This window comes from Camelus ferus, chromosome 34, assembly GCF_009834535.1.
Source record: "Camelus ferus isolate YT-003-E chromosome 34, BCGSAC_Cfer_1.0, whole genome shotgun sequence".
Taxonomy (NCBI): Eukaryota; Metazoa; Chordata; class Mammalia; order Artiodactyla; family Camelidae; genus Camelus; species Camelus ferus.
The window spans coordinates 15,910,768-15,927,934 of NC_045729.1; the positions used below are offsets into that span (position 1 = coordinate 15,910,768).

The 17,167-nt window shown below is 42.2% G+C and overlaps 1 protein-coding gene and 1 long non-coding RNA gene across 4 annotated transcripts in view; one reads left to right on the forward strand and one right to left on the reverse strand.

Annotated features, from left to right (window-relative positions):
- SLC2A3 (solute carrier family 2 member 3) overlaps positions 1–17,167 on the reverse strand; it is a 59,654-nt gene that overhangs the window by 32,709 nt on the left and 9,778 nt on the right. The window lies entirely within an intron of this gene.
- LOC116661366 lies at positions 725–8,096 on the forward strand. Its single transcript, XR_004317253.1, has 4 exons — positions 725–782; positions 1,804–2,071; positions 4,124–4,211; positions 7,033–8,096. It is a non-coding gene; the product is annotated as an uncharacterized LOC116661366 (long non-coding RNA).

The following is a 17,167-nucleotide window of genomic DNA, read 5'->3' on the forward strand; positions in this document are numbered from 1 at the left end:
CTTTGAACGCAGTGCTTCCCTCCAAATGTTTTTTTCCTCCAGTTTTATTGAGATATAATTGACACGCGGCACTGTGTAAGCTACATTAAGGTGTCCAGCACAATGATTTGACTTACATGCATCATGAAATGACTGTCACAGTAAGTTTGTGAACATCGATCATCTCAGATAGATACAAAATTAAACAGAAAAAATGTGGCTTGAAGGGGCACTACCAAGGACATAACTAAAACATAAGGCACAAATATAATGTCCTGATACATACATAAATCACCTCGTTAAAAAAAAAAAAAAAGTGGAGTTCGTTTGTTTTTAAACACCAGCAGAGGAATTTATTTACATCTCAACAGAAGGGAAAATGAGATCGAGAGTTTTCCCCCCTTTGCTGATTTCCACTCGTTTCTCCTCTCAGGCACCTCTTCTGCCCGGCCGCGTGCAAAACCCCCATGTGCCTGCAACTTGCTTTTTCTGTATCTCCCTACTCAAGTTTATGCTCTTCTTTGACGCCTCCATTAACGAACTGCTCCTCCCCTACCAATCTTGAAGCATCTTTCTCAGCGTTTTGCCTTGTTCAGAATCATCCCTTTTCCCCGTCCACCCCTTCCCCCAAGAACTCTCTCCCTCTCCCGCGCACACAAGCCGCCATCCGGTTTCCCAGCCCCCTTCCCCCTCACTTGCAGCCTACTCGTCTTTTTCTCCTAAGCCCCTCCTCCCCCCCTTTCCACTGGCATCTCTCCCTCCTTGACCAAAACTGGCCCGACGTAGAGACCGAGAGCAGACACGTGAGGGGGGCCCGCGCGGGGGTGGGAGGCCGAGCCGCGCCGGGATTCCTGGCCGGGGGCGGGGACAGGATGCGCGCCGGGGGCACCGTGCCACCCCGCACGTCCGCGCGCTGGCGGGGCGGTGCTCTCCGCGCCCCGCCGCGCCGCCGCCTGGCCCGCCCCCGGCCAGATGCGCAGAGGGGCCGGCGGGCGCGCCCGCTCCTGTTCGCCCGAGAGAGCTGTAATTTCCTGGAATCCGAGGCATCTCTAGGGACATGCAAAAGTTATACAAGGGTTCTGCCTCGAGGGTAGCCGGTTTCGTTCTAGGCACCTTAATCCCACGCGGCCCTTTGAGTGCCACTCAGCCGTGTCTGTCTGCATCCCCAATTCCCGCGCCCCTCCTGCCCTTGCCCCGACTAACGTGCCTGTTTAGCTTCTGGTCTGGTCTGGCCTGGTCGGTCTTGTTTTCTTTTCGGTTCTTTGCTCTCCCCATCTCCCTCCCCTCTTCTCCCCCCTGCTCTTGTCTGTGTATATCCCCATGTAACACTTCACAGGCCTGTGATCTTTACAAAATCGTCTCCTCCGTATGTCCCTGCAGCGCTCTGATCCTGTGTTTTCAAGTCAGCTTTATTTACGTGCCAGGTGTTCAGGTCAGTGACTTCTGAGAGATACACACCCACGCCACCACCGCCCTGCAGATCCGTCTCTGCGAAGCTTCCCTCGGCACCCCGATTCCTGCTGCCCCTACTCTGTCCTCTTTCAAACACACCGTATCTTTTAGTCTCATGCATTCAACCTTTTCCATATATTGGCAAGTACTTAAGTACCTTCTATGAAACAAACACTGATGTCACAGAAATTAACAAGAGCAACTCAGTTTAAAAGGGAGGGCAGACTAAAGCCACTCATGCTTTCTGCTCGCCTTTCCCTTACATATTTCTGATAATCCCCCTTTTTAGACTCGCAGACAGCTTGGTCAGCTGACTAATCCTGCCTGAGAAATAACTGATTTTTTTTTTTACTCAGTTTTCTTTTTTCCTAGGCTGACAGTGAATGAAACACACTAGCCCCACAACTGCTGAGGAGAAAGCAGGGTGGGAAAGCACCAAAGTGGAGAGGATTTCCTGGAGGCCTGGCCGGAAGTCTTAATGAGAGTGGGAATTGTCAAAGGCACTGTTCCCCAAACAGAGTCCCAGAATGCAGCTGTAAAACTGCTGGAAGGCTCTCTGGGCAGGGGGGCAGGATGTGAGTCCTTGGAATAGACTCATAAAAGAAAATCCCAGGACTGACCACTGATGAGACACGTTTAGGTAAGATGGGAAAGTAGGCTACTGACCAGAGACGAAGAAAATTTGAAGACCGCCCCACCCATAAAGGGTATGCTATATGAAAAATCTAAGAAAAAAAATCTAAGAAAAGTAGTCATAAGGGCACAAAAATGAAAAAAAAGGGAACAACAACAAAAAGGTTTGTTGCAACTCTGACGTAAGCCTAGCCTCTTCCTGAGCCAGTGACACAGGGCTTCCTCTTCCCTTTACTGTCACATGTTGCTTAAGTCTAGAAACCCAGATACGTGACCACCAACCCTGAACAAGGTGGTGACTCCTAGATCCACGTATTAGATGTTCAAATTACAAAACCGAGCCTCTTTAGTTGTGCTGGGCTGTTAGAGTTGAAACATTTTGAGAAAAAGAATTTGTCTTCTGTGGGGAGGATATGGTTCAGGGCTAAAGCACGTGCTAAACATGCACTGGGTTCTGGGTTCAATCCCCCAGTACCTTCATTAAAAACTAACTAACTAAATAAACCTAATTACCTCCCACTACCAATAAATAAATAAATAAATAAACAAGTAAATAAACCTAATTACCTCTCCCTTCAAAAAATAAATTTAATTAATAAAATTAAAAAAAAAGAATTTGTCTTCTAGTGGTGCTAGAATTGAGGTAAGTTCTTTCTTCCTTTTACTTATGTCTTTTTCTTTTTTCCTCTTTATTGAAGTATCACATACATACAGTAAAGAAGGCAAAAATGCATTTATGTTAAGTGTACAGCTGGGTAAATTCTGACATTTGTATTCACCTGCATAACCAGTACCCAGATTGAGATCTGGGTTCTAGAACACTTCTAGCTCCCCAGGAAGGTTTCCCTGTGCCTGTTCCAGTCTACAGCCGCCCTCCGCAGACGTAACCACTACCCTGACTTCTGTCATCACCAGTGAATTCTGTTGTTCTAGATCTCTGTATAAATGGAAGCATATAGCGTGTACGCTTCTGTGCTAGGATTTTGATTTTTTTTCACTCAACATAGTGTCTATGAGTGTTATGTGGGATGTATGAAGCAGCTCATTCCTTATTACTGCTGAGTAGGGTCCCATTTATGGCTATGCCAAAACTCATTTAGCCATTCTCCTGTGATGTACACATTCATGCTCCTCCATTATTGTTTTTAGTTTTAAGCTATTATAAAACATTCTTGTCATTTGCCATATGTAAGAATTCTTTTCTCTCGGGTATATACTTAGGAGTCAGATTGTTGTGTTGCTGTTTTTTAGCACTAAACAGTAAATTCTAAATAAAAACAAGGGAGCCACATCTTTGTCTTAACATGTGTATGGTATTTTGATAAACATCTTTTATATACATGTTTCAGTTGATCTTCAAAGCATTTTTGTGACGTAAGTAGAGGAGGTAATGCTATCTCTATTTTACAGGTAGAAACTGAAACAGGGAGAATTTAAATGCCCAATTTAAAGACATAAAATTAATAAGTTCGGAATTAGGACTAGAAACCACATTTTCTGTTTCCTAGTCAGATTCATTTCCCCTTTCTATTCCTCTTAATTTACTGGCCTTATGTGAACGGAGAGGTCAACCATATGTCCAGTTTGCCCTGGATGTCCCAGTTGAGCACTGGGACAACTTCGACTGCAGAACAAAGAAAGGAGTCTAATGGAAACCATGGCTTGCAAATGGGCAGAGAAAAACAAAACTTATGTGATTTAGCTCACCCCTCCATTTCCAAAGAAAAATATATTTGTTATCAAAGAGCAACGCTATGTCCACACATTTCTGGACTATGTATGTCAGCTGTCCTCTGACTCCGGAAGTTATCTGGACTACTGCGACTCAAATTGTGACCCCTGGGCCAACAGCACCAGCATCTCCAGGGAGCCTGTTAGAAATATAAATTAATACAGCCCCCAGTCCCACATACACCCCCTCCTCTCCTCACCTAAGAATCCAAGGGGTGGAGTGCAGGAATTTGTGTTTAACAAGCTCTCTGGGTTAGGGGTCCAAGGAAGCAATGGGAAAAGAGAGCTCAAGTTTGAGAAGCACTCATGGAGCTAACTTCCTTTACAGATATATGGATATATGGATAACTTCCTTTACAGATATATGGATACAGATATTTAAAGTTACCTCTGGGCAGAATAATTCCATTACCTCAGTGAGTATACTTTCCTTATGTAAACAAATCTCATTGTTGGTAAAAATCTTTCTTCCTTATGAAATCTCTTATCTAGTATTCTGGTCCTAAATGAGAGTGTACAATACCATTTCACAGGTGACTTTTTGTTGTCCTTTTCTGAGGACATTCCAAGTTTTCTTCATTATCACTTAAATTATGGTGTCCAGAAAGAATCCTAGTGAAAAACTATAGCACATCAAAAGAAAGACCTTGAGGTTCCAGTGTGAGTATTCACAAATCTTTAAGGAAATCTCTTTTCAGGGTACAATACATCAGAAAACATACGTGTATAAAAACCATACAGCTTAGAAATAGAAAGAAAGGTAACCTGGATCACAGAAGAGGGAAAAAAATGACAGACTGGCATAAAGCAGAATGGACTTGCTCAATGAGTTTTGCTAGCAGGGGTTGGATTTGGACCCCCAATATGTATGTGTTCCCCTAGGATTTTATGTAACTTGGCTGGCATCCATCCACACGGTTTGTCTGTACTCTGTTCCAGGACTCAACCCAAAAGGTCGCCCTCCAACTCCAATCCAGCTTCTCATTGTCCATCTAATTCTCGGCTCTCTCCTCCTCCTCTTTCCCCTCATTTTTCCCTAGAGAGGGGTTGCTATGGGGATGGAGTCACAGTAAGCCGGCTGGTAAAGGAAAGCAGTGACAGAAGCCGAATGGGACAGAGTACAGAGAGAAAGTGAAAGACTGAGGCCAAAGGAAAAGGCACAGACACAGATGAGACTTGAGACAGTCAGAACGGGAACGGCACCAGTGTTAAAACGCCGTCAGCAACTTACAGAAATGGATGCAGACATACTGCCCACAGTTAGAGGAACAAAGCAGAGACACAAAGGCAAAAGGCTTAAGCACACCCAGGGCCCTGAACTATGTGCAGAGACACAGGAGGGAAAGACACAGTCAGGTGTTGAGCCAGATTACGCAGGATTCTGGGGAAAACAGCGCGGACAGAAACTTGCTAAGAACAGAGCTCCAGGGAAGTGTTTGTTTATTCTTCTGTGCCTCCCTGAGTCTTTCTGATTTCCAAGGAAGGGACCAGTAGGAGGTTATAAAGAGGATACCCTTACTTCTATTATTTTCCACTTCCTTTCCTCGCCTGTGGTTTTCTGACACATAAGGAAAGGAACTTCCCAAAGACAAGCAAAAGCTAAGATCTTTCTCTCGGACACAAATAACCCTTTCGGTCTCTTGACTGTTCCTCTGTCCATCTCCTCAATATTTGTATCTCAAATTTTCTACAATTCCTTCTCTTTCTTGCTCTTCTTTTTTTCCTTTCCATCTCCCCAGATTATAAGCCACAACGTCATGCTCCTTTGTTAATCCTGTTCTCTTTTTCAATATCTCCCTGCACCATAAGTTACACTTTTCCCCACATCTTGGCCAGAAACTGCTCCTTCCAAATCCATTCTCTGTTTTCACCTATTAGCTGCAGTCTCTGACCTCTCAATCTAATAAAAATAGTAGGAAAAGACAGTTTTCTAAACCTGAGAAGATCTTAATGAGTTTTTTAAAAGACAATGTTAAGAAAAATTCAAATAGACACATACATACATACTGAGAGCAATGCACAGCACTCTGCCCAACAATGCAGGGGCCCCATGTCCGAATCTAGTGAGAGATAAGGCAAGCTCAGGCTCTTGCTGCAGTGGTCTTTGAATACCAGACACGCGGCTCTGGTATAAGCCCTTAGGTGAAGAATGAAGCAAGATCTTATTGATTTTTTTTCTCTTTTACAGCACCACCATACCACTGGTACTCCAGAAACCCAGATGTGTCACTTTTATCTTATATGCTTTGCCACAACTAAAATATGCTCTCCTCATTCTGTGCTTTTTCTAATTTCCCCTTTTTGTTAATGGAGGTACTGGAGATCGAACTCAGGACACCATGCGTGCTAGGCATGCGCTCTACCACTGAGCTGTACCCACCCTGCTAACCTCGCCTTTTTATTGCTTCCCTCCACCCCAACCCTGAACTCCAGGCTCTGCTGGTTCTTTTCATTATCCTATCCATTGTTTCAGCCAGAAGGCCTTCTGGGTAGAAACCAACTTGGTACGGTGGTGGAGAGCATTTTCTGCAAACAATCTTCTCTCACATCTATTTTTAGAACAAGACAAGGTTGAAAGTTAGAAGACCCAGGTAGCAGTTCAGACAATAGCACCAGCTTGCTGTGCCGCACACTATGCTGCGCTACTAATTATCAGCTAGTTAAGCTGTTAAACCTGGGTCTCAGTTCTCTCATCCTAAAAGGTGGTCTTAGTTCTCTAATCCTAAAAGAAGGAGAAGGACCCCTCCTTCTGATTTATTCTCTGCAATCTCCAACACACCGCCTATGCAAATACTTGGTGATTCGTGCATGAAGAGCAATTACCCCAAGGAAGAAAAAAAAAAGTAAATATTTTGACTACTAATTAGGTATTCACTTATTCTTCTTTCAGATACACAGTCAAAATTTCCAAATGTTTAGAAGCTTCCCTGGTTCATTTTTGTGCTTGGCACATATAGCCACATTCAATAGCTATTCGAGTGAATGAATGAGTCTCTAGCTCTAAAACATAAAGGTACTGGGGAAGGGTTATTTTTGCCACTTTTGCTAACACAGGTGTAACTTTAAAAATTAGAAGCATGTGAAAAGAGCTACCTAGTTGTTGTTTCTAGGTATGGCTAGAGAAAGAGTTTATTTCTCCCTTTCACTTCAAAATCTCCATCAGTTTTGCCCCTTTCAGATACCCGGAGAACGAAGCTACTCACTCCTGCCTCATTACTTCCTCTTTGATCTTGACAGCTGCGGTCAACACCAAGAAATAAAACAGCCCCAGGAAGACTTGACGTGTTCCCACCATGGAGGACGTGCAGTAAAGAACATTCTACCTCTAAGCACAGCCGGTGACAGCAGAGGGGCTCGCCGCAGCCTCCCTCACCAGTAACGAACCAGCCGCATCCCAGAATAGCCGCATGCCTGCCTGGGGCCCCCGGCAGACAAGGGGAGCAGCGCTTCTGGCTTAAGTTGTGTTGTGTTTCTCTTGTATTAAGAAATGAAGAAGAAAAGCAGGGCTGTCCCTCTTCTCAAGAAACCTGACCTTTCAACTGGAAAGAATGAGCAAAATATGGAGAACAGAAAGGAAAGGCCGGAATGGGCGATGAGATAAATGAGAGTGCGATTTTGCTTTTTAAAATGATTCTTTTATGAAAAGAATGTCCAGATTTGATCACTGAACATTGTGAAGTGTTCTAGAAAGGATGGAGACTGGGAGAGGTGACGGAAAATTGGAGCTATGAAAGCCTTTTCTCTGGTGAAGAAAGGTAGTGCTTCATTACTGTCTCATTAAATTACAGAAAGATTATTAAGAGGTGGTTGGCCTGCAATAAAGGGACAGAGCAGTGATTAGGTGGAAGCAGAATTAATTCATTAAGTTTAAATCATGTCCATTTTTTTCAATAAGGTTTTACTAACCTTTTTCCAATAAGGTTAGTAAACTAGATCAGGGAAACGGCATAGTGCAGGGTTTCTAAATCTAGGTTCTGTTGACACTTGGGGCCAGATAACTCTTTGTCATTCGGGCTTGTCCTGTGCATTGTCGGATGTTAGGCAGCACTCCTGGGCCCTACTCACGAGATGCCAGCAGCATTCTCTGTGTCACAAGTCACCAAGTATGTCCGCAGAAATTGCCGGAATTGTCCCTGAGGAGTAAAACCACTGCTTGTTAAAACCAGTGCCCTAGACTGAGAAAATTTCTAATGAGATCCTTTTATAAAGGATGGAAATACCTCACCCATCTGGAAATGTTTGGAAAACTCACTTAATTTGAATATAGATTAGAAAAACGAAGTAAGAAAAAAAGATTTCTCCCTAAAGTTCAAAGCTTTACTCATAAGAGGGCAATGGTGGCCCCTCTCAGAAAGCACATACTCTCTCCTTCTTAAAATTATTATAAAATATGTGCAGTCAGACTGTAATAATTGTACCTAATAAAACTGAAAAAGGAAAAAAATTTAATTATTATAAAATATTCCAAACATACAAAGCAAAATGCTAATATCTGATACAGAGTGCAAGTTGATAATTTGAGTTCCAAATCAACAACGGATTAGAAGAAAATTAGAAGAAAAATCACATGCCCCAGGCAGGGACCCTAACACACCAATGACAATAAGATAGAAAACAGACAAATTATAAAAAGTGAATGGATTTCTGAAAGAATAAGACATCAGAGAGGTAATAGTCCGACATTTTGGGCGTGTTGTTCAGGTTGCTTTCATCCTTGGCATCCTTCTTTAAAAAGGATATGACCAGGATGCTGAAGTATCTGGAAATGAGGTCGTGCAGAGCAGCTGGGGAAACCAGGATTATTCAGCTTAATGAATAAAAGATGTTGAGAACATGGTAATTTTCTTCAAATATTTGATGTGCTTCCAAAAATATGTATTTTTCTGTAACCCCAGATGGAAATGGGCATCACATTTATGTTACATGTATAATCGTCTTAAAATGTATTAGAAAGAACTTTCTGGTAATTTGAGCTAGCCAACATATCATGGGCTGCCTTGAAAGGTGGTAAGGTTCTCACTGCTGATTTACCTCCTGATTTCGAGTCATATATCTATAACCTTTCTGATGTCTCCACTTGAGTGACCAAAAGGCATCTCAAACTAAGCACAGCCAGAATATAGGTACTGATTTCTCTCCCAAACCCCCAAATCTTTTCCTTCCCTAGTCTTCTCCATCCAGTAAAAGTTATCAGCATTTTCCCCTTTGCCAAAGCCAACATGCTAGGAGCTACACAGGATTTCTCTCTTTCCCACACCTCCCACATCTAATCCAATAGCAAGTACGGGCAGCTTTACCTCCACAATATACACAGGTAGCCTCCACTCTCCCATCTCCGCGGCACCACCCTTGGCAAAACCATCAGAATCTGTCACGTGATCTACTGCACTAGTCTCTTAGTCTTACTGATTTCATCCCTATTCTTCTATAACTCTTTTTTTTTTTGGCAGGGGGAGGGAGGTAATTAGGCTTATTTATTTTTAGAGGAGGGACTGGGGATTGAACCCAGGACCTGGTGCATGCTAAGCATGAGCTCTACCACTGAGTTATACCCTCCCCCAAACTCACTCTTCATAGAGGTTTCAAAATTGTTTTCTGGCCTCTACTTCTGTTTTCTGCCTTATTATCTATCACTACTCCCCTGATTGACTAAACTCGAGCCACACTAGATTTTTTTTGTCCTGTCCTGTTATATCAAATTCATTTCTGGCACATAAGCTGCCTGGAGATGTCTTCACAAGATCTTCAAATGCCTGATTCCTCCTTGTCATTCAGGTCTGAGTTCAAAGCCTCCTCCTCCAAGAAGCATCCGTGACCAGACTCTCTACGTTGTCCCTCTGCCCACCCACCATTTTCACATTTCTCTGTTTTACTTTTGCTCATAGCTCTTATCACTATCTGGAATTATTTCTTTGGTTATTTTCTGTCCCCATTACAACAGGGACCTTGTCTATCAACATTTTTTTGTCCCATATACTTAACATCCAGAAGAAGCCTGTACATACTAGATGCTCAATTAGTATTTTGAATAAATGAATATCCAAATAATAACATAGATGAACTGGATCACTGTTCCTCATTTTGGTAGGAAAAAAACCCAAAACTGGCTTAGATGATTACAGATTGCTGAGCATCATTAATATCTCAATGAGATGGGTGACTATGAACTTATCATGGTACCATCCTCTGCCAAGCTGTGTTTATTTTTTTCAGCATCCTGGCTACAATATCAAAGTAGAAACCAATCCTGGGGATTTTTCAGGTGGGTGAAACAGAAGGACTACTGGGCAAGGGACTCATTCAACCAAGTGATTATTTTTGGAGGGTACAGGAAGTGACATCTCTCTACAGAAGCACTGCTGAAGGTCTTAGGGTGTGGAGAAGATACTGCATCCAGAGAAAGAGACCTTTCTCTGCATCTTCAAATTCCAGTCCCATCCTTGTTTTCCTCATTTACCCGATGACCAGACCCTGTGTTTTTTCGGAAAATAGATTTTGCTAATTTTCATTCTTACCCTCCCCTCCCCTTTAATCCATCCATTCCTTCTAGAATCCTGCCTATTTTAGAAGTTCCTATCCTCTCCAACTTATCCCAGCTATGCTTCAGGACACTGTTCCCGCATCATTCCCATTTCCACCTTAAATTTCTCACTCGCTGCTTATCTATCTCTGCTGCCAATGGGATTCTAAAGTACCCGCATCTCCAGGTACTCTCATCCTTCCTCTCCCTCTGCTTCCCATAAGGTACCCTGTCTTTCACTGTCAAAATCCTCCAAAGAGCGATCACTTCCTATTTCTGTTTCTTTCCCTTCCATTCCACATCAACATGTTTCAGAATATCTAGTGGTCCCACATAGAGGTTCAGACCTCCCTATGAAATTACATACCCGGTATTGACAGTATCTTTGGTATGACTGGAATTCTTAATTATTTTATTGAAATAATGATTATCCTCCTATGGCCCAACCCCTGTAAGAAAGTAAGGTTTCCCTGAAAAAAGTGGGTATTCCCAGATCTAGGGAAAAAAGGAGTGTCCTGAAAGAGAAAACAAGAACTCTTCCACAGATGTAAGGAAACCTGACCTTGGCACCTTGGGCTTGGAGTTTCGATGTGTTTAAGGACCCTCCCAAGAGGCACAAGGTAAAGCTGGCTTCTGACAAATGAAACTAGGCCAAGTGCTCCTCAGGAAGACAGGTCTGCAGCAAACCACCTCACTAAAAGAGAAAGATCTATTACTCATAACTCTTATAACATTCTTTCTATCTTCTTTCATCTTAGTCTTTGGAAAGTCTTGCTACAACATTCCAGGCTTATCTCAGCTGTATTAAGCAGGGGGTATGGAGCCAGAATTAAAACAGAAGCATTCTGCTTCCTTCAAGCTCCTTCCCTTAGGCTACACCAAGATGGTAGTTATAGTCTTTGGCAATAATTTTCAAGGAAAACATGTTTTTTTTGCCTGAAAGTTCAAGCACTCCTCCCCAAATTCCATTGCATCCTCTCTACTGAAGCTTCAGCTGCAAAAAATATAAATGACCTGATTGCAAACTAGTGACTTCCTCAGCTCTAACCCAACTCAAGCTCTCTTCCTCATTCACACTGTTAACGAGCTCCCCTAACCTCTCCTGGCATCCGCACCATTCTCGAGGTGGTCTTTCCAACCTTCCTAATACCTAATCCTACTTCTTTTTCATTGATTCTTCCTCAGTGACTCTTAAATGTCGGGTTTATCTTTGACCAGATTCTCTGTCATCTCAGCCTTTCCCACGGAAGAAGGGGACCTCTACGGCTTTCACTCCAAACATTCTTCTGAATTCCAGACCACATTTACAGTTGCCTGCTGTGAAGCTCCACATGGATATCCTGTAAATATCTCAAGCTCAACATGCCCAAAATTGATCTTCCAAATATGCCTCTGCTCCTCCTCCTTTAACTGATTTGCCATCACCATGTAGTTTAAATTTGGGGGGGGGGGGCAGAAATTGCTGGATTTCCCTCTCCTAAAGCACCAATTTTTATTTCTAGCAATTCTGTAAAGAGTTTGGTCATATCCCCACCAAAATTGAATAGTGGTCATTATTTTTAATTTGTCTAATCTTGTAGATAAAATATGATATCATTTCTGTGTTGATTATGAGTGAAGCAGTGAAAATGTGCATACATGTGCCTCATGGGTTTGTTGTAGTTAATAATCTTTGTGTGACCTGCCTCCTCAGAGAAGATACTCACTATTCCTTCAAAAAAGGCAGTGGTCAAAAGTATGTTTAGAATAATCTCATCCTCATATACACGAACACATACAGTAATGTACTATGCACAGGGAAAATACAGAGCATTACACTAAATGGTTAACTCTAGTAAGATTATAGAGAGCTTTCACTTTACCTGGTATATATTTCTCTGGAATAAACTTAAAAAGAGAAAAGAAAAAAGCATACTTTGTCTTGTAGGAAAAAATAATAGTGAAAAATATTTTTCAATACAGATCTGATTATATCACTGTTGTGTTCAAAACTCTTCAGCGATTTGCTGCTTACAGAATAAAATTCATACTGACAAATGAAGCGCTCAAAGCCCTACACAATTCCCCCTCATTTCTCTGCTCCCCATTCGCTCCTATCTCATCTGGTCACACCTCTGTACCTTCTCATTGTGATTCCCCCTGCCTGAAATGTGGTCATGTACATTTTCTGGCTGTTCCACACCTCCGAGGCCCAGCTCAAACGTACCTCCAGGTGTGCTCTTTCCAAACCTCAGAAACAACGAATCATGCTCTCCTGAGTGCTCACACAGCACCCGTTTTTGGTTACAGTTCTACTGTAGGACTAACCATAACCTTGCTGTGTGCTGTAGTTGAGCACACACGTTACTTCCTTGGGGTCCCCTGTTTCCTCCCAGCACCCAGTACAGGGCTGAGATTACAAAGGCCGCAGCTCCGTGAGGGGGGTGGGGGGGTGGAGCGGGGAACGACACCAGGCGATGTCACTAGCGAATACCAGTCTTGTGAATGATGGAAGCATAGGAGATTTACAGGACTCAGACTCCCATGGTGACACCGCGTAAGACTGTGCTAGGTGTGTGTGCACACCCCGATTACCACTCACAGCAGAGTTTACCCGAATGGCACCCCCTCCCCTAACCCAGCAGTGCCTGATTTCCTGTCTTGCAGGGGGGACCTGGTAGGGGGAAGAAAGAAAATTCAGGCAGGAGGAAGGGGTGTGGTTCGTGCCCAGGAGGGCTTCCTCTTTGAGAAGGTAGGTTGAGAAAGAGCTGAGGGTTTGGCAGTAGTTGCCTGGACAAAGCAGGAGGGAGGGAGATGGGAGAGAATTGTGTGCTGGCTGAGGTGCAGCACGAGAGAGGGCTTGATGGCTGGAGCCCGGTGAGTGTGTGATCCTGCAAAAACTCCCACGTGGCTGAAGCGCAGACGCCAAGGATGAGAAGTGCTGGGCAGTAAGCAGGGACCATAACACACAGGGCCTAATGTGCCAGTTAGAGGGGTCGAACTTAATTCTGAGGACCACAGAGGGTTAGTAGGTTACACTTGAACACAGTGACAGCATGAACACAAATTTAAGGAAGATTGCTGTTTGTATTAAAACGAGGAGCTTTCTATACTAATACATGGTGATGACTTGTACTGAGGTACCAGCAGGGGGTTCAGAATATCAGGTATCAAAGGGACTCAAAAAGTACATCTAATGCCAACCTGTTTTCAAGGAAATTTCCTTGACACGCAGACCTTAAGATATCTTGTTTGATTTTGTTTCTCTGAAACTACAGACGGACAAATAAAACATAGAAATAGTTGTGACAAAGCAGGGAAAAAAATACAGAACCTGACCTGGGGTATTCAATAAACAAAAGTCCATTTATCAACTATTTCCTATTGGGTCTTCAGCATAATTCTCTGGATACTGTAGAAAGACGTATTTTTCTGGTTTAAAGCCACCAGGAAGCCTCTATAGATACATTGCTATCTGATGATGGAGAAGCAGATTTCTGTGGGCTGGTGGGCCTCCTAATAGGATAAAATCTTTTAGAAAATATTTCAGCTATTTCTCAGCTTGTTTCTCCAGACAGAAGCAAGGTTACATGCTCATTAGATCAGGTGCTGACAATGGTGGCATTTGCTCCTCTTCAGCATTCCTGACCTTGAATTCTATTGCTTTTGGGAGAATAACCTATGTTTATCCACTGCAAGAAGCCTGTGGTTAACCTTTCCTTCTCTTTCTCCCATGTTGCAAAGAATTTTCCTCCTCCCACTTGAGGAGTTTTTCAGCGAAAGGTTTCCCCAGGTCTGGGGCATGTTTCTTTTCATCTGGAATTGTTCCATGTCACTTTCTCTCTCCTGCTTGGCTCTTATCACCAACACTGCGCAGCCATAGATAACACTATAATTTAAGAACAAAAGATGTTTGGAATGTTGGGCACTTAGACAAGGGGTAATGTCTGGGACAGAGCCTAGGCAAGAAAAGGGGAAAGGTGAGGTAGGTTGATATCTCCAGGCAGTAGGTACAGGAGTCCCCACTGAAAGTCCTGTCATTGCCTGGAGACACTGGTTCTTGCTTAAGAGTCAGAGTTAGGTTCTGGAAACTCTAAGAATTCAATCATCTCCAAGATCCCTTCCAGTTTTAAAATTTTACAATTCCTTTTTTAAAAAAGTGAAGTATAGTCAGTTTACAATGTTGTGTCAGTTTCTGGTATACAGCAGGTTTCAATCATACATATACATACACATATTCGTTTTCAGATTCTTTTTCATTATAGGTTACTACAAGATATGGAATATATAGTTCCCTGTGCTCTGCAGGAGAAACTTGTCTATCTTTATGATTCTTGTTGTAGGATTTGAACAACATATCTATTCACAAAGTTGATTTGTAAAGAGAACTAAATAATTCTTAATTAAAATTAGGATTGAGGACCTGAGACCCACGGATAAATCTGGAAATAGAAGTTCAATTTCTGGAATTTCCTACAGTTCCTTCAGTAGATTCCTATAAAAACTATCTGAAACGTTAACAACATTTTGCCTCTAACTTTTGGCCCCTCTTACAGCCCAAACATCAGTAAGACAAAAGAGTATAAGCTGGGGAATTTGTTTAAGTTGTGCAATGTGTTTTGAAGAAAGTAATTTATTTTTAATATGAGGGATAAAAGAAACAAGAGTTGCAAAACCTAAAAAATACAAATAAACAGAATGCCATTAAATGTGAATTTCAGATAAACAAGGAATACTTTTTTCTAGTATAAATATATCCCATGAAGTGTTTGGGACATAACCTACACCATAAAACTATTTTATATGGCATCCCTAAGCAGAGGTAGCTAAAAGTTCTGTTCCATCTCATAGGTTAAGAAGATTAAATCAGATAAAGTGGAGGAAGCACCTAACACAGTTATCAAATGAAAATTCTTTTTGCTTTCTCCTGAGGCTGAGGAATACGACATGATAATTTTCAATTATCCATGTGTAGACTGTAAAAAGTTAAATCCTAGTTGCCCTGCATACTTCTGGTTCATTTTCCCCTGCTGTCCTGTCTTAGCCACAGAAATGAAAAAAAAAAAAAAAAAAAAAAAAAAAAAGGAAAGAAAGAAAAAATACTTAGTATTAGATGAAACATACTTAGAAAAGGAAATCTGCTAGCGGATATTGAAGTCATTGTGGTTTAGTTATACAACAGCTTCCATGAACACAAAGAACTGGCTTTATTTGGGCAGCTTCAGATGTTAGAATTTATCATATAAAGTGAAAGGCCTGTTACAAACTGTGTGACCTTGGCTGAGCTGTGCTTTAAGGTTTAGATCTGTAGGATGGTGATTGACAGGCTTGGAGTTTTTGGGAGGATTCAATAGTATATATTAAAGTTCTTTGGAAACTGTAAAGCACAAAGTTGTTACTGTGCTGAGTCCCACACAGTACAGGAAGTGAGGATTCCTTGAGCCAGAGATCACGCAATGGCTCATCCACAGACAAACTTTCCTCAAAGGCATTTTCCTCTACACAGAGCTTAGGAACTCAGTGCGTGTCATCTGTCAGTAACACGACTTCATCACTTCCTAGTGATCACTCAACCATCACTCTGGACGGTAGGCAACCCATCTTTGCATCCTCTTGAGGACAGTTATGTCAATTTCAGTTCCTATTTGTTTTCTGATAACCTTCTCCCCCCACCCCCAAGTGGCTGCATCAGCAGTGCTGGGACCATAAGAAGAAATCTAAATAGATTGTGTAATATACTCTTTGATCTGGCTGTCATGCCTTCCTGACCCTAAACCACTATTCCTTCCAGGCCACAAATGCTCCTTCTTGAAGTACCAGCCTATAAGTTATAATTAATTAGCCATATCATTTTGCATACAATTTTATATTTTTCAGTGTAAAATCTGACAAGTAAAATTCTGACTACTATGGTCATATGATTTTTAATCCAGTAGCCTTCAAACTGGGCTATCTTTTGTTTTTTTAAAGATCCATTATCAACATCCCCCAGGAGAATGTTATATTTGTTACGGGTGATGAACCTCATTGGCACATCTTTATCACTTAAAGTCCATGGTTTACACTGGGGTTTACTCTCGGTGTTGCACATTCTGTGTGTTTGGACAAATGTATAATGGCTTGCATCTGGCACTATAGTATCATACAGTGTAGTTTCACTGCCTTAAAAATCCTCTGCTCCACCGACTCATCCCTCCCTAGCCCTTCACCCCCCTGCTTAAAAAAAAAAAAAATTTATTGAAGTACATCTGATTTACAATGTTAGTTTCAGGTGTACAGCAAAGTGATTCAGTTATACATATACATACATGTATCTATTTTCTTTTCAGATTCTTTTCCATTATATGTTATTACAAGAAATTGAATATAGTTCCCTGTGCTATACAGCTGGACCTCCTCCATCCATTTTTAATGAATAATTTTCCAAATCTTCAACACGAAGTATTTGTTTTCCTTCCTAAAATTGTTTTTCTTAACAATGTGCCTGGTTGCTCTTTTTTCTCTTTCCCACTTTTCTTTTCACTACTTTCTCCTACTTTCTAAAAGAAGAGTTTACCTCCAACCCATCTTAAGTTTTTACTAAGCTGCACACAATCAGACAGTGCACAGTCCCTGAGGGAGGGCGCGGTGACGGTCAGTGTGACACGGGGTGGGGGCAGGGGAAGTGTTAAAGGCGGGGTGCCTTCCCCCTGCTGCTCAGGGCAGAACCATCCACGCATGTGCCACATCAGCCTCTCCTGGGAGCTGGTGAGACGTGAGCATTTTCAGCTCCACTCCAGACCTGCTGGGTCAGACTCTCTGAAGGGCGGGACCAAGAAATCTGTATTAACAAACCTTCCGAGTGACTCTTAAATGTGCTAAGGTTTTAGAAAC